At 37.5% G+C, this 24,754-nt stretch overlaps 1 long non-coding RNA gene across 2 annotated transcripts in view; it reads left to right on the top strand.

Annotated features, from left to right (window-relative positions):
* LOC120540117 overlaps positions 1 to 24,754 on the top strand; it is an 89,424-nt gene that overhangs the window by 10,665 nt on the left and 54,005 nt on the right. Inside the window, exon 4 of one of the 2 annotated variants that reach the window (XR_005635754.1) lies at positions 8,799 to 8,956. The exons of the other annotated variant lie outside the window; for it this stretch is intronic. This is a non-coding gene — a long non-coding RNA (uncharacterized LOC120540117). The remainder of the gene's footprint in view (positions 1 to 8,798; positions 8,957 to 24,754) is intronic. 2 annotated transcript variants of the gene reach the window in all.

Below are 24,754 nucleotides of genomic sequence, written 5' to 3'. Positions count from 1 at the left end.
AGTGACAATTTGCAATTGGTAATTAACATTTTGTTTACTGTCTGCTTTATGTCATCATCATCATCATCATTAGAGAGGGAGCAGGGGATGTAAAAAAAAAAAAAAAAAACTTTTACAAATTAACATATAGAATTCCACATAGTGCTTTAACTGGAAACAAATAAATGCCATTAGTCTGTTTATGACTGCTTCTTGTCACCTTCATGATACTCTTCAAATTTAACACAAGTTCTTAATGAAGCTTTCCCTATCTGAGTTTTGACTGCATTGTCATTCACATGTTACATGGTGGGTCGATGGGGGGGATTGGTTTATGGTGTTTTGTGACCCTTGGAATTTCATATGCACTCTTCTAAATATATTGTGATGATGCTTGTGTCGGCAGAACAGTGTTTTATTAGATGGTTAGCCTGTTAACCAGACATTTTGATATTCTTTAGTCATTTATCAAGACACATTGACACGATGGACCTGAATATAAAGGCTTAGGTTGGTCGCTAAGCAGTGATGTTATGACAGACCTGCCTCTTGGGGGGTTTTGTACTACAGAAAGCCAGGAATATAGAAACAGTATAAATACAGAATAATTAAGTAATACTTTATTAAAAAATAATAAAATTGCATAAATAAAAAAACACAAAACCAATTCTAAAATAAAACTAATATAAAATGAAAGATACTAGAGAAACAGTAACAACTTTAAAATAAAAGAAAAAATGCTCTAGCTTGGGATCAGACCCTGTCTGAATCATAACAATGATGAACTGTGTCAATTGGCTTTACTTGGTCCTGAGCTCTGAATAAGTAAAATTAAGGTCAAAGACTACTTTACCTGGTATCACAGAGAACAGAGAAGTGTAATGGGCAACATACATATTTTGCAGAGAGAGCTGTATATTGAATTTACTCAGATGTGTGGCACAAAACTGTAATAAAATACTCATGATTAGAAACAATTTGTCCAGTACAAAATTAAAATGACAGTTCACATTTTCAATTATTTGCACCTTTATGTAACTAGCTAACATTCTTCTCTGAGATTTATTGTAATACACCAAAGGTCCTATGCAGTTTTTTTTCCAGAAATGTTCTTGAATGTATTTTTTTTAACAGTCAATACATGCTGGATAGGCTGATGCCACTGTTCTGATTGTCATCCCACTTACAGTTTCTTACATTTTACAAGAAAAATGAAAAATTATTAAAAATTGGTTGTAGAACAGGAATCTATGCCTAGCCAATGCCTGTGTTGATTTTATATGTTCTTTCCTTTGTTTGAATAACATTTTCCCTGGGTGTTCTGATTTTTCTTGCAGATTCCAAGAACATGCAGGTTAAGTTGAGTGGCAAAAAAAACAAAAAAATTAATCCTGTGTGAATGAGTTTGGATAAGTGTATTGGTATGCCCCATACATTGTTGGTTTCTGTCCTTCACCAAATGCTGCTGAGATGTGCTCCAGTTCTCTGTGCCCCTGCAATTGGGTTATATGAGTTAAAAACCTTGAATGAATTGATTGATGGTTTAATAATTCAGATAACTTGCCTGTGAATAAGTGCATGACTGGAGTGAAAAGTAACACAAGCTGTAGTCACCCGCAACTGAAAAGTATTTCATAGAAACATAACTAAAAAAAAAAATATTCTTGTATGGAAATATGAAGATGTTGTAAGGAAACATAGTGTGAGGCAGTTTTAGCCCAGAAATCCAAAAGGCCATTCTCTCTTCCCGAACAAAGCATTTTTATCTCCATAATGGGTATCAAAACGTTATTACAAAAATGTCAGGCTTGTTTTCAATGTGTAGTGGTGGTTTTCATTACAGAGAAACAGTTGTTCATCTGCAGAGACATTTTCACCTTCTTGACAGCAGGAAATTTCAGCTTTCAATTAAAGTATTCTATATCTCAGACAGCAAAACAAAGAATATACCTTGTTTCTGCCTTGCACCTGTTGCTACAAAAACAAATCCTGCATCAAAACACTTTAGTGAGTTCAGTAAATGAATGTTTGTAATTGACCAAGTAAAATGTGGCCTTTGATCTACAAATATACAAAAGTGCAATAAGTAGCTGAAAACTAACAGCAATATGTTCCATATTACTATTAAGCCGTAACGTTAAGAGAAAGCATACATTTTTATGCATACGTTTACTGCATTATTTGTACTTTCTTTACATATTTAGAAATCTGTAACTGTTAGATCTAACTACTGTTTTAGAGTCTTGTATCAGCTCAAACCTAGCGATTTTATACTAAAAATATAAGATTTACATAGGCATTTTGTGAATGACTGAAAACCTTCAGTCCATCAGGCTTCTTTGGTAAGAGAGTTCTACAGCATTGATACAAAAATTACACAAACAATATACTAGTATAACAATATATTAAGATAAAATATGTCAATATCAACACCCCAGAACATCCTGACAGCTAAGACCTTAGGGTGCCAGACTTCATGTTTTTCCAAAGCCTCAATATACAATATACAGTATATGCTCATTTATTTCTGTACCACCTACATTACTGAAGTCTCATCATAGTTCTGCCCATTATATTATATTAACTATTTTGTTCAAACCAAGTTTAAAATCCCTCCTGATTGTTCTTGATTTCTGAAACTGTTTATACAGGATCACTTCTCTTTATTTCTCTGAAACAGAGTCTACCATGCTTCATTCAGCTACAAGTCCTTTTCACAGCATACATCTCTATTGTTGATTGTGGGATTCTTGTAGCTTGCTCAGAATCTAGCAATACACAATTGTGTTCCTACATGTGCTACAGCTTCAATTTCCATCAAATATATTTTGTCATTAGAATATGAAAAGAAAAAAGCGAACTAACTATAATTGTCGGGCAAAGATGTTCTGTTGATTTCTTATTCATTTCTGAAAATTAGTGCTACAGTGTCATTCAAAGTAATATTAGTTTTATGCAATCAGTATCAATGTTACTCTGTGAAACATGTTTAGACAGTTTTTGTTTAATTGTTACATGCTGCTTCTCAAATGAAATAAAATGAAAAAGAGATTTGTGTGACCTTTATAAACTGAAGTTAGATTCATTAATTAACTATATTTAGCCTGCTCAATATTCTGTGAATTGTTCGAGTGAAACAATAAATGTACATTTAGAGGTATGACCTACTGGTGTATTGAATAAACAAATATAACAATACATATAATAAACAAATCTAAGATATAACTGATATTTTTGAAAGTGTTCAAAACTAGTGTTTAAATAAAGATGTCCTTTTGTAATTTAATGGGGGTGTTCTGTGCTGTGAATTAATTTTATATTTATTTTTATATTTCAGTGCATTTTGACATTCTGATTAAAAATTATCATTATATTCATGTTTATCTGATGTCATTTTGTTTATTGTTTTCTGACACAGCAGTCACCATTTTGTGTGTTATTTGCTGGTGTCAGCCATATTGTTGTTAGTTACAGATTCTGTTGCATTTACAGGATAACAGGAAATTGCATCAAGTGACATCATTATCCAGATAGTATTAAAGATGGCAGCACACTAGTTTGTATGTTTAGGATTTTGGGTACTGTTGGTGGATTATCATGATTTTTTAAAACTCTTTGCTTGTTAAAATTTTTTACAACTTTTGGTTAATGTTTTTGGGTTTGTTTGCAAGATTTAACAGTATTCTGGCTTTGACCTTCTGCTCCTTGAAATGGCTATTCTTTTTTAACCCCTTTGTTTTTAGTTTAATTTCCTAGTTCATTACATTTTTTCTTGAGCTTCTAGCTCATTACAAATGGATGTATATGAAAAGTATTTATTTTGATTACTAAAGAAAACAGCAGTAAAGCCAAATAAATAGAAGTAACTGAAAATCAATGTTCTTGTTATTTTTGTAACTATTTAGGAGAATTAATATGATGTAACTACAGTAGATCTGCACTATAATAAGACTATTGTAAATCCAAGAACACTGCACATTTTACCTGATTTTGTAAAGCCACCCAATGTAAAGTCACAAAATACAGTATAGTAACTAGAAAATCAAGCATCTTAAATCATTTTAAACAATACATTAAAAAAGGAAATGTAGTAGCTTTAACATTAAATTGTATTTAACATGTCTTTAAATCATATGATTGCCAATTCACTTTCCACCTCTGACTAACTGTATAATCACACATAGTCATTTTATAATCCTGAATTCTAACTGTAAAAGAAACAGCAGCTTTATTCATGTTACTTAAAAATAAAATATATATATATATAGTGTGGCAAAGGCGCTATATAGGTGTCGACCTGACACAGACTGACAATGAAGGTACGTAAAAATGAAACAAAAGATTTATTTTTCTTCAGCCGTGGGGCATGTCTTCCCCGTGTCCATAGGCCCTACACAGTCCCTAAAACACACAAAAGAAAAGCACCAACACACTCTTCTTCCTCCACTCCTCCCAGGCAGCTTTGTCCTCCTCCTCCTGACTCTGGCGCCCGGAGTGGTGGGTGCTGGCTCCTTTTATAGCCCACCTAGAAGTGCTCCAGGTGTTTGATAACAGAATTTCCGGCTGCACAACCGGGTGTGGCAGAAGAACCACCCCGACATGGGCTCAGGAACCACTGCAGTGCCCCCTGGTGGCACCCCTGGATCCCAACAGGGTCGTAAAGAACTCCATCTCCCATGGAGCCCTGCAGGAATCTGAGGCACCACTGCAACCCAGGGGGGCTGCCATCTAGCGTCCCGGGGGAGGTACTGATCAGTCCATGCCTCTTCCCCCGGACCATACACAGAAGAGGCATCCAGGCCAGGCAGGGGCCCCGGCTGTCCGCCACACATATATATATATATATATACACTGTATATATATCCATCCATCCATCCATTTTCCAACCTGCTGGATCCGAACATCCAGGCTATCTGTAATGAGTTTAAAATGCTTTCACCACTCATGTTACTAATAATTACTAAGGAAAATATGGCATTTCAAGTAACAGAGTTGCTAAATGTTAGCAATTCATGTATCTCTATCTACCTGCTTACTAATCCATCCATCCATCCATTATCCAACCAGCTATATCCTAACTACAGGGTCACGGGTGTTTGGTGGAGCCAATCTCAGCCAACACAGGGCACAAGGCAGGGTTCCAACCAACCACAGGACACACACAAACACACCCACACACCAAGCACACACTAGGGCCAATTAAGAATCGCCAATTGACCTGACCTGCATGTCTTTGGACTATGGGAGGAAACCTATGCAAACACGCAGAGAACATGCAAACTCCACGCAGGGAGGACCCGGTCTCATAACTGCGAGGCAGCAGCGCTACCACTGCGCCACGGTGCCGCCCTATATATTGTGGAAGTTGACCCGGACACAGACAGGCAGACACGTTCATGTCACCCACAAACACGTTTGTTTACAATATGTACAATAGTAAGTGCACCACAAACCCCCAAAGTCCCCAAAGTCCTGGCCACACAATGCCTTCCTTTCTTCAGGCCGCCTCCTTGTCTTCTCCAGCTCAGTCCTCTCCGCTCTCGACTCTCGTCGGCACCCTGGCGCCCACTCGTTAGGCATCCCCACTGAGGTCTTCGTGCCCCTTTGGTTGGAGCCACTCGCTCCTCCGTAGCCTCCGTCAGCCGTGGCGGCAGCCCCTCACCAGTGGAGAGTCCTGTAAGCAGACGGCCTGTCCTCTGAGGGCAGGTTCCCAAAGCAGCGGGTCCTACTGCTTGTCCGGGGTCCGGTCCTGAAACACACAGAAACAAAGGGGCAGAGCCGCTGCCTGGACACCCTTCCCTGGTGTCCCCTTGTGCCATACACTGGAAGCGCTCCCCCCTCCGACCGGCACTTGCCTGTTCGGCACCCCCTCCGTGGGTTCCATGTCCCTCCTGTTGATGTAACAGATGGGACCGCCTTCCGTCCTTTCCTCGCCGCCGACTTCACGGGTTCCCTCTGCCCCTGCAGAGGGCGGCCAGTAATCGGATGTGAGCATCCAGCACCACGTCCTCCCGTATCGGAGGAACCGGCACTCAGCCTGCCATTCCTCCTGACTCTCTGGGACGCCCTGACGGTTTGAGACTCCTTATTACAAAGAAAGAGCCTCTTTCCCGTCTGCGTCCCTACAGTGCGGCGCGAGACCGCAGCCGACTCGGGGCGGAGGGCGCTAGGACCCGGGGCACTTAGCAGCCCGTGTCCACTCAGCGTCCTCACGGACTCCCCCCTTGCCGCGCGTACAGCCCGCGGTGCCGCACCTACTGTCAGAGGGCTGCTTACTTGAAGCTGATCTTTAGAATCATAGCCTTGTTCAGCAGACCTTCCCTCATGCTGTACGGGGACGGCGAAACCTACATTCCCCGCCGTGTCGCTCCAGCTGGAGAATCCAGCGCCGCGCCATTGGATCGCCATCTGCAGGTACTCTATGGACGCGACTGCCTTCCTCTCCAGCACCCGCATCTCTGCCCGGAGGGCACTTAGCACCTGGAATAACCGCTGCTCCGCGGGCTGAAGGCACGCCTCCAGCTCCGACAGAGCAGCCGGCAAAGACAGGGAGTTAACCAACGCGGAGCCTACCTGTCTGTCAGCCTCCGACGCTGGCAACTTCCTGTGGGCCTCCTTGTCTGGCCCAATCGGGTCTCCCCCTTGCACGCGATGGACATTCTTTGGTCCCACCTCTCTGCAGTCATTGGCGGACACACAAGACACACAAGACACACCATCCAACCGCGTGCCTGTCAGGGGGAGGGACTTATGGTCCGTGGCCATCTTGCCTCCCCTTCTGCGGCGGACGTGCTTGCCAGCAGCCTTGTTGTTGCCGGCGCCTCTCGAGCTGCAGCGTCTCCTCCTCTGCAGCCCTCGCGGTTGCCGCCGTGATGCCGGAGCCCGCAGACCGGCATGCGCCCGCCACTGACGCGGATCCGGGAAGTCCCTGCCTGTAAAAGAAAACACACGTCGCTGCCGATAGGCAGGGAACTCACCTCCCCAGACTTGTCCAACCGAGGAAACCTCCTCGTCGTGGCCTCTCTGGACGCCATGCCGTCCCGGGCGCCTCCAGCAACGGCGCGCTCGTCGGAGCCTGCTGCACTCCTTCCATGTACGCCGCCCGCCCACGGCAGGGGAAAACGGCCCTCCTGCAGACCCCTGGTGGTCCGTGGGGTTTCTTTACCCCGCGGGGCTGTGTGCACGCAGCACCCGCTGCACGTGGGTGGGGTCCCCTGCTGCACCGGGCTGTCCACAACAAAATTTTTTGATTCAGGTCCCCGCCTTGAAACAGGCGGAGCATCCTGCCGGCCACGCCAGATGTGGACTTGACCCGGACACAGGCCGACATGTTGTTCCTCAACCACCACATGTTTATTATACAAATATTTACAATATTTTGGTCACTCAGACCCAGTTCAAATAAGTGCACACACCCCAATACTCAGTCCTGGCCTCAGAATGCCTTTTTTCGGGCCGCCTCCAAACCTCTCGCGTGCCTTGTCCTACTTCCACCCGACTCCAGCCTTGAATGAAGGGAGACGGCCCCTTTTATATACTCCCGGACGAGCTCCAGGTGGTTCCCGGCATTCCCCTCTTGGCCACGCCCAGCGTGGCGGAAGTGCCGGCTGTTCTCCCGGCAGCTCTCCGGGTGTCCTCCTAAATCTTCCCTCCAGCTCTTCCTGGTGGGGCGCCTCCTGGTGGTGACCACGGGCCCCTACAGGGTGGGGTTTCCATGCCCTGAACCCGTGGCCCCCAAAGCAACCAGGAAGGCGGCCCCCATGTGATCCCAGATGGGTCCTCCAAGGCGTCCCTGCCGGGTCGTTGCCCCTGGCATCCCTGACAATAATAATAATAATAATATATATATATATATATATATCAGCACTACCAGATTTAATGAGGAGTAAACAAGTGCATGCACTATTCTGTCACACTAGGGTGAACGTCTTTAGTCATGAACAACCAAGGCTACATTTATTCTGTTACAGATAAAAAACATGGCAGACAAGATAGACAGGAGATGTAACATGGTCAAAAAAATGCAGGCCAATATTCAATACAATAAAGTCCAATACAACACCAAAACCAAAAATAAAGTAGTTGAATTCAGCACAAAAGGAAACACATACCTGAAAACAAACACATAAAAATGGACAAAGATAAACATAAGAAAGTTTTAAAACAATCCTTAACCTTTCTTCAAAATTCTTCAAACTATTGATAAAACAGATGAAACTTAATTCTTTTACTTGAAAAGTAAATCATATACCCAACAACACTACAGCAGTTAAGAGAAAGTACATTCAATAAGGGAAACATAAAGGAATCTGAAGCAAACTAGAAAACTATGAAGATAAAGCAGACTGTAATGTCTAAATAGGAAGCTGAGTAAACTTAAGTGTGAGGAAATCAATCGTGCAGATAATTCTGTGTTTTGGACACATTTTTAACAGGTGATGCAAAGTCAAAGAAGAATGGACTGTAATAAGCTTTTAAGTGTGAGGGCAGTCAAGAAGCAGTGAAACTGGTTTCAAAATGTTTTACATATAATGCGGGACAGGTACATCCCAAAATTTGGAATTAGTAGGAAATTTTTTAAAATTCAGTATTGGGTTAATAATGAGGTGAAAAACACTTGTATAACACTGATAACTAAAGGGTAGTTAGAGAGGAATATAGCAGATGAGAAAAAAAAATGACCCAAACAGATTCTTTCAGTATTTTATTAGTAAAAGAATGGTCAAGGAGGAAGTGAAATATATTAGGAATAGTAAAGAGGAATTTAAGAATACAGTGAAATAGCAGATGCTTTAAACTTGCATTTTTCTTTTTCACAGGTCTTCACATGTGAGGAAGTGGATAACCAGCCAGTAGTAAAGATTTACTGAATGATTTGGAAATTATAGAGGGAGAAGTACTGCTCAGATTAAACAGGCTGAAATCAAACAAATCACCAGGATCAGATAATATCATCCTTGAGTGTTCAAGGAAGTTAGTGAGTACATATATAAATCCTTTTTTACACCCTGGGGAAATTCCGAAGGACTAGAAAATGGCAAATATTATGCCTTTACTTTAAAAATGTTTTGGGCAGATCCAAGCAACAACAGGTCAGTAAGCTTAATGTGTATTGCAAGTAAATTAATGGAAATAATTATTAGAGATAATACTGAGAATCACATGGCAAGAACAGGAGTTTCACTGAATTGTCAGCATGGGTTCAGCCAAGATACATCTTGTTTTACTAACATGCTGGAATTCTATGAGGAGGCAACAAAAGGGTGGATCATATGATATTATTTATCTTAATTTCAGAAAGCATTTGATAAGGTGCCACATGAGAGGTTGGGCATCAAACTAAAAGAATTTGGAGTTCAGAGTGTAGTATGCATATGGGATCAAATTTGACTCAGACACAGAAATCAGAGGATTTTGGTGAAAGGAACCCTATCAGAATTGGCTCATGTTAAGAGTGGTGTCCCAAAGGGGTCAGTGCTAGGGCAACTGCTGTTTTAAATACATATAAATGATTTGGATAGGACTATAAATAACAAGCTGGTTAAGTTTGCAGATGATAACAAGCTAGGTGGATTGGCAGATAATTTGAATCTGTTGAAGTTTTAGGGGTTTTGACAGCACTCAGGCTTGGGCAGATTTGTGGCAGATGAAATGTAATGTAAGTACAATGCAAAGTATTATTGTAGGAGTTTAGAATGTTAGGTTTCATTTTACAATGGGGAAGTCAGAAAATTGAAATTACACCTTATGTGAATGATTTAGGAAGTTGTTCTTGACTCGTCACTACCAACTGCCAGACAGTGTTCAGAAGCCATTACTAAGGCTAACAGAATATTATGTTACATAGCACAATGTGTAGAGTTTAAGTCATAGGACATTATGCTCAAGCTTTATAATACACTAATAATGACTAATCTGGAGTACTGTGTGCAGTTATGAGGAAGGAGTAAAACAGCTGAGGACAAGTGATGAGCAGTGCCTGGCTGTCTCCACACATACCGCTTAGAATTAAGGCCAAAAAGTTCTACCTTGGTCTCATCAGACCAGAGAATCTTATTTCTCACCATCTCAGAGTCCTTCAGGTGTCTTTTAGCAAACTCCGATCGATAGAACATTTTGGCCTTAATTCTAAGCGGTATGTGTGGAGACAACCAGGCGCTGCTCATCACTTGTCCAATACAGTCCCCACAGTGAAGCATGGCAGTGGCAGCATCATGCTGTGGGGGTGTTTTTCACCTGCAGGGACAGGATGACTGGTTGCAATCGAGGGAAAGATGAATGCGGCCAAGTACAGGGATATCCTGGACAAAAACCTTCTCCAGAGTGCTAAGGACCTCAGACTGGGCCGAAGGTTTACCTTCCAACAAGACAATGACCCTAAGCACACAGTTAAAATAATGAAGGAGTGGCTTCACAACAACTCTGTGACTGTTCTTGAATGGCCCAGCCAGAGCCCTGACTTAAACCCAATTGAGCATCTCTGGAGAGACCTAAAAATGGCTGTCCACCAACGTTTACCATCCAACCTGACAGAACTGGAGAGGATCTGCAAGGAGGAATGGCAGAGGATCCCCAAATCCAGGTGTGAAAAACTTGTTGCATCTTTACCAAGAAGACTCATGGCTGTACTAGCTCAAAAGGGTGCTTCTACTAAATACTGAGCAAAGGGGCTGAGTACTTAGGACCATGTGATATTTCAGTTTTTCTTTTTTAATAAATCTGCAACAATTTCAAAAATTCTTTTTTTGTCTGTCAATATGGGGTGCTGTGTGTACATTAATGAGGGAAAAAAATTATTTAAATGATTTTAGCAAATGGCTGCAGTATAACAAAAAGTGAAAAATTGAAGGGGGTCTGAATACTTTCCGTACCCACTGTGTGTATATATATATATATATATATATATATATATATATATATTGTGGTCCCGGCCGGGACGCCAGGAGGACGAGAGGAGGGCTTGTGCCTCCTCCACACCGCGGGGCCCGCCCTGGTTCTGTTGGGAGCCACGGGTCGAGGGCATGGAAGCCCTACCCTGTAGGGGCCCGTGGATACCGCCAGGCGGCGCCCCGATGCCGGTTTATCCCATGCAGTCGCCGGTCGGAGCTGGAGCCCGGCCGGGACGCCTTGGAGGACGTGAGGAGGGCTTGTGCCTCCTCCACACCGCAGGGGGCGCCCGTCCTGGTTCTGTTGTGAGCCACGGGTCGATGGCATGGAAGCCCTACCCTGTAGGGGCCCGTGGATGCCGCCAGGCGGCGCTCCGATGCCGGTTCATCCCGTACGGTCCGCGGCTGGGGCTGGAGCCCGGCCGGGACGCCTTGGAGGACAAGAGGAGGGCAAGTGCCTCCTCCAGACGGAGTGGGGGCGTCCGCCCTGGTTAGGCAGGGGCCTCGGGTACAGGGCATGGAAGCCCTACCCTGTAGGGACCCGTGGCCACCGCCAGGCGGCGCCCCAGGGCCTAATTATCCCGGGAAGACTTTGGGTGGCGCCCGGAGAGCCACCAGGAAAGCAGCCGACACTTCCGCCACGCTGGGGCGTGGCTAAAGAGAAGAGGCCGGAAACACCTGGGGCTCATCCGGGGCATTATTTATAGGGGCCTCCCTCCAGTCATTTGGTGGAAGTCGGGAGGAAGTGGACTGAGCGGAAGGAAGGACTGGAGGCGGCCAGGAAGGCACAAAGGACTGTGGGCCTGGACTTTGGGAATTCGGTGCGAAGGCACTGGGGTGCACGTGAGCAAAAGACTTGTATATAGTGTATATAAATAAATAGTGTGTGGAAAAAATATGGTGTCCGTCTGTCTGTGCCGGGGCCAGTGTTCACATATATATATATATATATATATATATATATATATATATATATATATATCTAGAAAGAGAAAAAGACCAAAAATACCACATAAATGCATACAAAAGAATTTAACCCACACATCACAGAGACATTTGATTTTTGTTTATTTCTCACTACTTGAGATGATGATATGTAGGAGAGTAAAACATTGTACTTGTGAAGGCAGCTGCAGGAGAATAAGTAAAATATTGGTAAATCCACAAAAGTGCTACCAGACTAATACCATATGCATTTTAATGAGTGGTTGAAGAAAGAGATTTGTGAAGCCTAAAGAAAAAGAGATTAGAAGTACCTATAGAATAATTTTCAATTGCAAAAAGAACAAAAGTATTTAAAATAATATTAAATCAGTTGTCAAGGACAATAAATGCAGCTGACTGAGAGTACATGTGACATAAATATAACAAAATACTTTTTTTACCTAGAAAAGAGCATACTGTATGTAAGAGATCATAACAGTTGGCTGTCAGTATGGCTGAAGCCTGCTCCTTTAAATCTTTAAATACACCTATGAATGCATAATGCAAAGCTAAAATAAGTGTTCTCATCAAAATTTTTCTTATGTTTGCCATGTAATTACTAACTACATGTGCAATAGCTCTTTGATTAGCAGTGTTTCTTCATAACAAGTTAGTAATACAAATATTATTTAGTTTTAGGTCACATTCTGTTCCTTCTTTCTTTGCAGGCAATACTTATCTTTGCATGATTGTTCGTTCCAGACAGATATGGTCTTTCTGACTTAAAAACACATTTCCATAGGAATTAAAGTTATCAATATCTATATAGAAATTACCCAAAAAGATAAAACTTTTTACCATATCATTTCAAAATAACTTTGCACAACTACAAATATTGCAAAGTATTATGTTAGAAAGCATATATACATATGTGATTAAGATTTAAGTTGTTTTACAAAAGCTTTGGTCTGAATATCCCTGAATAAATATATATATACTGATTTTTGTTTATACTTAATAAGCTGGGAGTTCGTGCTCATGTGTGAAGACATATTTTCAATGAAGAAAATAACTTGCAATCAAACATGGTAGCAGAAACAGATTTTCCTTCTTATATCACTTCCATCAATCTAAAGTGCTTTTCCAAAATGAATGGACATGAAATTCCTAGATTAATTACTCAGATTATAGTAAACCTTCTGTTTATACCAATTTCAACTGGCCCTTTCAAAGATATATCTGATTGCCTGTTTGACATTGTGCTTGAAACAGTCAATTATTCAAGAGATTCAGATATTGTTCCAGATGTTCCGAATGTTGCTATTGTTAAATATTTACATAGGGAGACTGTCTTTTAATTCTGTGATTTGACCAATTTCAGATTTATTTGTAACATTGTGAGTAACTTAATGATAATGTCAATAAAATTTTTGTTGTTATTCTTCACAATCTGATTTCTTCATTTGTGGCCAAAGATTACATTATTCTAATTTACAGTCTTAAACTCTGTTGACCGTTCTATGACTGCTTTAATCTAATATTATTTTAATAAAACTGGGAGAAAATTAATTTTAAATGTACGTGGCTAATTTTCAGAGAAAGTGGATTTATATATGGTGTTCCTCAAAGGTCCCTTTTTGAGTATGTATATACTGCAGCACTGCAGAATGAGTGAGCACAAATGTTCACGTGGAATAAATAAAATAAAAATTAAAGTTCCACTTGGTATCAGTAATAATAAAAAGGTAAAACTTATGACCAAAATTATTTATTTAATGAATCACTGTTGCAGTAAATGTAGAATTAAGCACATGCTTCTGCCTTCAGCCAAGTTATTATGGCATACACAGTTTGCAGAATTGCCAATGATGAACATGAATAAACTGTAGTTTATTCATAATGCAGCAGCAAGTGTTTTATATAGATGTGCAAATCTGACCCAACTCATTTTAGTCTCACTATACTGACTTAATTTGTCTTTTAGAATTATAATTTTTTATTATTTACATGTCTCTTAATTTTCTTCTAACATGTCTGACGGGCTATTTGCATATGTTCATCAACACATGCTACCTTATTTAAAGCAAAATCTAGTTATTTTTGTTTAAGATTTATAACAAAGATACAACAGACAAAGACACTTTTTAAAATTTGAAATTGCAATATATATTTAAAATCTCTGTTGTACTGTAAATTATCAAGAGTGTCTGGTCTTATGACTACTAAAGGTTTTTATTCATATCTTAATTTAGCACTGCATACTAATATGACTTATAGGTGGGGCTGTTTCTGTACGTCAGTCAGTTAAAAGTCTTAAAGGGCAAAATCCTGCTGTGGCCCAGTGGTTGAGAAATACCAGTACTAAAGGTGACAGACTATACACTCAAGAAAACGATTCAATGGAAAAACTTAATTCAGTTATGTGTAAAATTTGCATGTAAATTTTTTGAGAACCCAAATTACTTATTCTAGTTTGATGCATGACATTGCGGAAAACATGTAACAATTGTGCTTAATTGGCAGGCTTCATTTATTTATTTTTCAACTTCACAATATTCTAAAACTTGATTTATGTCATGAGTGAAGAATACTCTAACTTTGAATGGTAGTATAAACAAACACTAAGGATAGTTCTCTATTTAACTCTCCACTTACAAGATAGTTTACAGTGATAGTGACATCATTATTATAATTTTAATATCCAGCCCAATAACCTATAGCCATAAAGGTTATATTTATTCCCTTGAGCCAAACTGATTAACTTAATATAATCAGAAAATTAAATGTAATCAAGTATAATGGTTATCTCTAAGCATTTACCCGCAATTCATTCTTACCATATCCTCTCTGTACCTGCGCTAACATACACACACACCAAGCACACACTAGGGACAATTTAGAATCACCAATGCACCTAATCTGCATGTCTTTAAACGTGGGAGGAAACTGGAGTACCTGGAGGAAACCCACGCAGACACGGGGAGAACATGCAAACTCCACACAGGGAGGACCCAGGAAGTAAACCCGGGTCTCCTAACTGCGAGGCAGCAGCGATACCCACTGCGCCACCATGCTGCCCGATAATGTATGTAAATAAAGCAATATCACCATGCAATGAATGCACAGCATAAGTTTTTCAGGTGAGAATACAACAATGGAGAAATATTTTAGTGTGCCAGGAGCGAATATGAGTCAACATTAGTGGTGGTGAAGAACTGAGGGTGATATTAGTGTAATTTTAAATTATGTTTAAATGTAAGCCCATCTGAGAGATGCTTATAATTTTAGTTAAATCAGTATTTTCCAATGTATTCAAAGCCTACAGTTCTGGTCCTGTTGCTATGTTTATCATTTAATTTTACTTTGCCACATCTGTGTGTTATTAATATTTTTACTATCATTTTTGCTGTTGTTGTTGCTGAATTATTATCTGTTATAGTCTATACTTTTCTGTCACAACCCCTTAATGCTTACAATGGGTTAGTGGCGATACATATTGCATCACATATATAAAAATTAAGACATTTTCTAAAATTTTGCTAGATTTTTAAAATCTGATTAAGTTGTTTGTTACTGTAGCTGTCAAAGTCCTCTTAAGTTTGCACAGTATGTGTTTTTGGTTTAAAAGAGTAGGCATCTTTTAGCTTGCAGGACAAAGGCATTTAGAGAAGCATGCAGGAGGAGAAATTCAGCTGAGTTTTGTTTTTCATTCAGTTTCATATTGAAAATTTGCATCATTTTTAAAGCTTACTGCATGTTTTATTGTTCTTAAGCAACTCCTTTATGCTTTTAAAATTTGATACTTTAATTTATTTACATATTTTATACTATGTCATGAAGCCTGTATAGCAATTGGTATTTTATATGATTAAAGTGCATTGTGTAAAGTGTAAAGTACAGTATGTCTCATGTGTAGTAAAGATATTTTGAGGGAGTTGGGTAGATGAACGGCAAAAATTTATATTGCCTCTGGAAGCTTTTTGACACACTGGCCCTGCCAACTTTTTAAATACTTTTTTTAACTATAAATAAACACAATTGATATGATATCCAACCAAACTATGTCAATTGTACTAGAAACAGATATATAAATATGTTCATTTTCATTTGGGGCAACTGAAAGTAGATTTGTATTGGCAAATTTTCCCAAAAATCATTTTTAAAGCCTAAATCATATTCATTTTGTGTAAGCTCAACCTAAGGTAATCAGGTAAAGGAAATATTTTACCTTAAAATTACTTCTATGTGTGGTGCTGTTTACTAACCAATGAAATCAACTCATACTGTTATTTTTCATAAATGTGATGCCCCAATATTAAGTCAGTTGCACTAGAAATGGATATGTAAACTCTTCAAACATGGTCCATTTCAGTAAATGCCATTTAATGTAGCCAAGTAATACAAACACACCCCAAGATTATGTTTTTGTGTATATCTTTGAATTCTACCACTATGGACATTAGCATATGTTATACTGTAGCATGCATTTTAAGGACTGGCACGTGCCGGGCATTTAGTTGGCCTGGATGTTCACATTTAAGTTTTATGAATTCAAAAGGAATATTGGAGTTAAAGTTTTGTCTTCATACTTGAAATCCTACCATTTGTGAATTTAAAAATTCCTCAAAAAAGACTGAGTTAAAAATTCCTCCACATTGACGAGAAAGGTTCATACAGAATTACAGGAAGCATTTGGTTATAGTCATTGCAGCTAAAGGTGATATAACCAGTTATCAAGAGTAAAGAGGAAATACCTTTTTCACACTGCCAGTTAAATGAATATGATTTATTAAGTCAAGTCATTTATTATATAGCACATTTAAAAACAACAGGAGTTGATCCAAAGTGCTAATTAAAAAGAATTAAATAACAAATACTGCATACATAGTAAAATTTAAAAATAACACAGCAGGATATAAAATGTATAAATAAAATAACCTGGAAACGTACATACAAGAAGTAACAAAATAAAAATTAATATAAATGAAATTAAAATTAAATGTACAATAAACAACAAATTAAGAAGAAGAGGGTAAGAGTTATTAAATTGAGATTTGACTTAACAAAAACCATAGGAGAACCTCAAACTGAAATGAAAGCAAGAGAAAAAAGGTGGGTCTTTAATTTAGATTTAAACTTATCAATAGTATGGCAGGACTTAATGTTGGACGGGAGACTATTCCAAAGTCTGCAGGCAGCTACAAAGAAAGCCTGGTCACCTTTGGTTTTGAGATGTGAATGAGGAACTGAGAGGAGCTGTCGTGAGAATGACCAAAGTGACTTGGGGGCTGAATACAGGAATAGTAGATCTGAAATGTATTGAAGGGATAATCCATTGAGTGCTTTGAAAACAAATAGTAACATTTTATAATCAGTTCTGTATTTCACAGGTAACCAGTGCAAATTAGCTAGAAGAGGAATGATATGTTACTTTTTCTTTGTTCCAGTTAAAAGTCTAGCAGCTGCATTCTGAATCATTTCAAGTCTAGAAATTGTGGAACGAGACCGCCACATATACAGGGAATTACAGTAGTCAAGCCGAGTGGTGATAAAATCATGGATAACTATGAGGTCCTTATGAGTTAAAATCGGCTTTAACTTGGCTATAGATGATGAAAGCTGCATTTTACAATACTGCTGACTGTTCATTAAAATTCAATGAAGCATCCAAAAACACACTGAGGTTTTTAACCTCATTATGCAGATTTACGGACAATGGACCAAGCACGCTGCTAAGGCTAATGACAGATTTTGGGGGCCAAATATAATTACATCAGTTTAGTTTTCATTTAGCTCCACAACACATGCTGGCTAATTCAAGGTCTTCAGCATTGTGCTTTTTTGTGTTGTGTAACTGTTTTGGTGCAGTTTGTAAAATCTATTTTTTCTGAAGTTCGTGGTTCCAACTACAAATGGCTATACTAACTGGTGACCAATTTCTGACGTTAATTGACTTCTTTTACCTTCATTTTAATGACTTTGTTTTTTCACTCAGTCCTCTGAATTGCTTGTTTTTTTTAAATTGCTGCCAAATAAAAATGAGATGTGAAAAGAGCCAATAGATAGGCCCTCAAACTCCAACCAACTTCACTGCAGCTAGTTTCTTAATTAGAATCCAATTCTTGTTGTTACTTAAACCCATTATTTAATTCCATGGTTTGTTAGTGATCTTATTCTGCCACACCAGACATGGTGATTTTCTCTTTTAAGAGTACCATCAAAATGTTTTGCTGACCTCAGCAGATGGAATTGTGCTGTTTATTGTATTATACTCTATAAGCTAAATAAAATATATTAAAAAATTAAAAAATAATACATGAAAGTGTTTTCTGCTTGCACACAATGATAATGGGTGTGTATTTATATTTATTCAACTATGCATGGTTGGCCATATGTTGAAATTCTTCAGTAAATACTTGTTTCAAAAATCTAAATTAGACATTGCCTTAATTCATTTTCATCAATGAAAATCTTCTTGTGGAACTTTCTAGAGTCTATTTTTCTCCTTCTTCAATTTTTTTTCAAGTAACAACCACAGACCATACCAATATTTATATGTGGCAAAAGCTATATGCTTTTTCACTTTTTTGTTATTCATAGCAAGGCATTTTTACATATTCTGTATTCAGAGTCAGCCTGAGGATTTTAAAAGCATATGATCATTACCACAAATTTTTAGGAGTGACCTTGAAAAAAAAAATATTTGACACAAATACTCTCAGTAAAACTAGGAAGTGATTTGAAGTTTTGTGGCTTAGTACACATAACAAGAAATTATTTTTCTATAAATTATTTCTTTGCAATTTAGTCCTAAACATTTTTTCTCAGTTTCTCCATTTCTATCATTGCTGGCTATACAGTATTGCCTGCAAATTGAAGTACAGGGTCAGAGGGAGATGGGGTAATATTCTGCATTGGGGCAATTAGCAGTATAAGTTCAATTTAACAACATCGACTTGGATAGTGAACTGGAGTAAAGGTAGAAATCCACACAAACACCACAGAATAGCCAAACTGCATACAGAAGGCACACAAATACTGTGGGAGTTAGCCATATAAGTAATTAAAAAGAAAAAAACAAAAAAAAAAACTTGATATAGTTAATGCTTAGTAGTGGCAAGAAAAAGACCAGGAATTTTATCTTGTTCTTGTTTCTTTTAACAATAATTAGTAATTTATATTAAATTATTAGCATAACCATCCATCCATCATCCTTTTGATGTCAGATTTAGGAATTATCCCAAAAGCATTGAGTGCAAGGCAGAAAACCAGCTCTGCATTGGGCAAAATCATGTACAAATCAACACTCTGAGTAACCTACCAAAATGCTTTGGCATGAGCTGAGAAAAACAGATTACCTGGAAAAGAACCCACATACAGTATAATTGAAACTGGATAAGGATTTGACCATTCCTTCTGGAGTTATGGTGTACCAACACTAACCACAGTACTACTTAAACTTGGTTATCATTGTACAAACATTTTACAGAGTTTGTTAAATTGCCAAGAATTTTCAGTCTTTTTAACTGTCATGTTATAAAAAATTCTCAATCCTGATTCCCGCCTGAAACCTATCCCAATAATATCACGTACAAGGGAGGTGTGACCTTAAAAAATGAAACCAGTCCATCACATATGAGATCTGAATAACCCCTTATTCTAAAATGCATACCTTTGAGACATAGGAAAAAAAGGATAAAGAGCAAACTAACAGAGATCAGGATAATGGGTCTGAGTGGCAGTGATACCCACTGTCCTGCAGCAAATATAAATGACTTTTTTTAATTATTTTTTTTGGTGCATAAAGGAAAAAAACACAATCAAAAAAATTTTGTTAAATTTTCACATATCTTTACATATTTTTACATATGACTTTATTATTATAACTTATTATTATGTGTACCAATCAAAGATGCTTGCATGTGTTTAATATGAAATTTTATTTAACTGAAGTATTGTGTTATTTTGTTAATAGTTTCAGGGATTGCTTAGTTTTTATTCTTAAATGTCTATTGCTACAACATATACAATTTTGGATTTTGAAACTGAGTTGATTTAATTTTTCTGATCCTTTTTAGTTAATAACCCAAATGATGTGCTCATTACAATAAAATGCTTTCTCATATTTTCCTTCCAGTTAAAACTGACTCATAAACTGATACTTCACTCATTTGCCAGTTTGTATATATGGAAGCATATTTGTTTTATTTCCTGAATGTGGCTGCTCCAACTTTGAGGTTATGTAGGCAGCCAGGAATATCAATCAACTGTTCATATTGTGTTTGACCACAATAGCCTGAGGCCAGGGAATACAGCTGGATAAACTCAAGAACTGCTCGAGACAGAAAGAAATGTTTCTCCAGTACATCGGGTATGCAATGCTTCACACTCACAAACTGCCACTGAGTGGAGACTAACCATAAAGATGGCATTCTAAAACAGATTTTGACCTGCCAAATGCTTACAGATCATTGTTTACCACAGCCAAAGGCATTCAAGAATATAATCTGAAAAGGTACATTGAACAGAGTCTGTTTTCTAATGTAGCATTTTTTTATATTTTTCCTGGTTCCTTTTCTTTGGTATGTATCATGTTTACACAGATGTACACCTCTATTTTAAATGACTAAATCTTAGGAATTCACTCTAAAACACTTAGGAATTAGTTAAGGCCTTTCCTCACATCATTTTATACAATTATAAATGTTTTCAAAATTGTGAGCCAAAAAATAATTTGTTGGCTGGATTCCATGCACATTTGGCTACTTGTATTAAAATAATTTGAAACAGAGCACATCATTCTTCTTCTTTTTATAAATTTTTATATGCTTTAAAATGGGTGATAAAATAAACAGTTGTTGAAAATGACAGCTGGCTGTTCTTTTGACCTTCACAAAGACATTTTTTTCATATTTTAATAATATTCAGCAAATGCTGTTGAAATGAAATGCTTATTGTTAGATGCATTTTCTTATACACCATATGTACACTGATATCACACTACTATATAACTGGATCCACAGATGCCTTGATAAATGTTTTAGAGCAGGCTGTCTCTCATTTGTGCTTAAATATAACTGTAGCTGTCAAGTCTATAATAGGTTCTTGATTGGGATGTAAAGCTATATTTATTTTATTAGGAAATTAAAAAAAATCTTTGACAAGTAAGGTAGTTCTAAATGGTATATAACATAAACAATACATTCAGTCACCATTAGACATAAAGAGAGATTGAAGACAGTATTTTACTTGCACTACAGAGGCACTTCAAGACATGAAACAAGAATAAGGAAAATAGAGTTACATACAATTTAATGAAAACAGCATCATAAAGAAGGCTTATTTTTAACATTGGATCTTTGCAAATGGTCTATTGTAATAATAATGTAAGCTATTTACACTTTTCTAAAATGCAGTAATCTTTTAAATAAAAAGATTGTTAATAAAGGCAGTTCAAGAGTTCAGTGTTGACATTGATGGACCTGCTTTTTGGCTGACTGAGCCTGAATTGCATCATGCCTATAGGCCATCCCTACACATTTCCAATGTATAATTCACAGAATCTTAGGCATATGCGTAAAATCAGATTTATTACCTTAAGTGAGGATAGCTCATTCAAATATAGGATGAAGCTATAATGAAAAAAATGCATTATAATGGAGAATAGCAAGCACCAAACTACATCATGTAGACCTAATGTACAAGTTGGAAGCTTAACTTTGCCCCAAAGAAGCCTTTGTTATGTATGAGTAGCAAAAATAAACACACTCATTCTCTATGCCCTTCAGTGGTAGCTTAACATGTGCTTTTTTGCTGTTAAGGTACGCAAAATTAGATCCCATAATTTCATCCTTGAGTGTTTTGGATTTAGCTAATTTTTACACAAGGACTTGGGTTTAATCCCCATCCATGTTAGTATCAGTATGGAATTTGTACAGTTTCCTCCTGTTCTTAGGGGTCTTCTCTAGGACTGCTTTCTTCGCATAAAGTTAGATTAGTTCATGTCTCTAAATCAGCTATGCTTTTTTATGTTTGTATAAGCATGTGACTGACAGGGGCCTTATCCAGATTTAAATAATGTCTCATTCACAATGCTACTAATACAATGGGTTTCGAAACCTCATTACCCAATAATATCAATAGAAAGTTAAAAAATGGAAGAACAGTGAATTTTGAACATATTCCTGGGATGCCTTGGAACCCATTCTTCTCTAACCTCAGGTGGGAATGTGACTATGGTGGCTAGTATCACGTTCCAGAAAGACAATAAGCCAGCGTTTCTCAACCTTTAAATATTTGCGACCCGAGTTTTCATAACAGTTTTAATCGCACCCCCCTAACATTTTCTTGAAATGTAGATGCATATTTTATTATATCTACTTAACTTTTATCAACATTTATCTAACTCTAGTATCAGAATGTAGTTTAAGTTAATTTGTTTTGGTTATAACAGATTTTTTTTCATATTTTTGATATCTTTGCGTCCCCCTTTTTGTTACTTTGCGCCCCCCTTGGGGCCCACCCCACAGGTTGAGAACCATTGCAATAAGTCCAATCCAGGGAGATCAGAGATGAAGTGAGAAAACAGCCCTTTCATGTCAAGTGATCATGGAGGGATATACAGTAAAATAAACTTTAAAGGAATGGCATTTTGCATGTTTCTATTATGAGAGGATGTTCCATGTATCCCATGAACTTAAACTGCCTGAAAAGCTTATATAAAAATTATTAAAGTAAAAGAGTCCCAATGAAAAAAAACAGATTCAGTCCCCTTGAATTCTTATTTTCTAAGTATCCCGCCCATAATTGTTAAAGTTTAATTGGCAATAATTAATACATTCAGTAAATTTTTCATTGTACAAAATGCCCCCCCCAAACTTTTTCACCTTTTATTATGATACACCATTCAACCTTTAATGTATTAAAACAGGAATTCTTTCACATTAACTAATAAAAAAAACATTGTATCACACCTAATTGGAAAAAAGTAACTGATACTTCTATAGAAATTATGAATAAAGCATAGATAATGCCAGTTTCTGCATGCTTTCCTTTTCATTTTTACCTTTAAATAAATGCTAGCATGACCAGTTTGTAATGAAAATCACTTAAATGGACAGTACTTGTGTGTAATTAAGGTGTTTCACATAAACGTTGGTTACTTAAATAAATGTTTAAGAAGTCTCATAGCTTGTACAGCTCTCATAAAAAAATGAATCATAGGCAATGGAAAAGTTACACCAATACATATCAAGAGAAGTATGTAAGATAATTTTTAAAACATTCAAAATGTACTACATCTCACGTAATTCTCCAAACACTAGGGTGACTTTTAAGTATAGTGATAATTTCATGCTTCCCTGAGTATCAATGTTTATAATCTTTAGAGAGCCAAGAATTTTACTAATTGTACTGTCATCCTGCTGAATTGTTATAGCCCAAGCTTAACAAACTCACAAGAATAAATTCTTACACATCTTCAGTACCATTTGTATCTTGAATAAATACTATACACATTGCATATTCATGTTGCTTGCAAACCACTTTTTTCCATTTCCTAAAATGTTTCAGAGTGAGTGTATGCTATTCTGTGGAATGATTTGATAGTCCAACTCCTGTTGCTGTATTCTCCAATTTGGGTAGAAATGTAATGTTCAGCTGTAAGCACCTTTTTTTAAAATGAACAGTAGTCAAAAACAGTTTAATTCGTCCCTACCTGCTAATCAATGAATTATTTAAGTGGTACCAAACTGAAGAGGCACTGGGAGATGGAAATGTGTCTTGATGGCACAGTTTAATATATGCATCAAGATAATTTTAAAAATAAATAACAGTATGAAGTGCTAGTCAAGAATTGGAATCTGCTATTAATGTTATAATTCATTAAGTTCCCTGCTTTTTAAAATTTTGTCTTAAAGCCAAATCCTACACAGAAAAAAGCAATTAAAAAAAAATGTTGAAATCAGTTAATACTGTAGGATTCCATTATTTTTTAAATATTCATATAATTCCCAAACATACTTAACCCAGTTCAGGGTCACTGTCAAGCCAGAATCATCTCTGGGCAAGATACCAGTCCAACAGAGGACAGATTCCCACATACACTCACACTCACTGTAGTACAGTTCAAAGTTACCTGATTAACTTAACATGCACTTCATCTGGATATGGGAGGAATTCCAAAATATACAATAAAAAAGAACAGCACAAAGAACATGTGGAGCATACAGACAATAACAATTATGGGATTCAAACCCAGTCTTCTGGTACTACTATGTAAATCTACAGGTCTAACACACAGATTGAAAATATAAAAATAACTTTTTCAACACTACACATCAAAAATATGTTTAAACAAATTTGCAGGTAAATGTTTATAATCCTTAATGACATTCTTGTATTTAAGCACACAATATCTGATGTGTTTTTTGGGCAAAAGTGCAGCGAAATTAGACAATAAAAGCTGTTGCAGCCACTTTCCTGCTATAAATAAGCATTACCTTAATTTTCCTTCATTTTGCTTTAATACCATGTTTTTTTCTTTGCTTAACACATTTGTCAGATTGCAATTGTAAATACCAGAGAAAATCAGGGCATGCATTTAAAAGCTCACCAGTTGCTTGGTTTGTTATGTTATTGTTAAAATTAAAATTACAGCTTTTAAAATATTCAGAAGAGCTTAGGTCTGTTGATTACTCTAACAGTGTGTTCTAAACAATCAAGAAATCCTCTCCACACCACAGCAAATTTTTTTATAAAAAAGTAAAGTCTTTTATGACTCTATAGAGGGTGATTTCTAACAAAAAAGAAGAAGAATATGTAAAGGTTATTTCTCAGCTGAAAAATAAACATGTAATAAGAATCATCCAACATAAACTTCAGGCTGTGATTAAGAGATTGTGCTATAAACTACCAGAGGGCCAATTCAGTCTTCACAATTGACTGACTATGTGGCAATTAAAAAA

This window comes from Polypterus senegalus, chromosome 1, assembly GCF_016835505.1.
Source record: "Polypterus senegalus isolate Bchr_013 chromosome 1, ASM1683550v1, whole genome shotgun sequence".
Lineage (NCBI taxonomy): Eukaryota > Metazoa > Chordata > Cladistia > Polypteriformes > Polypteridae > Polypterus > Polypterus senegalus.
The sequence above is the reverse complement of the archived record's forward strand: the minus strand, read 5'-3'. Positions and strand labels throughout refer to the sequence as shown.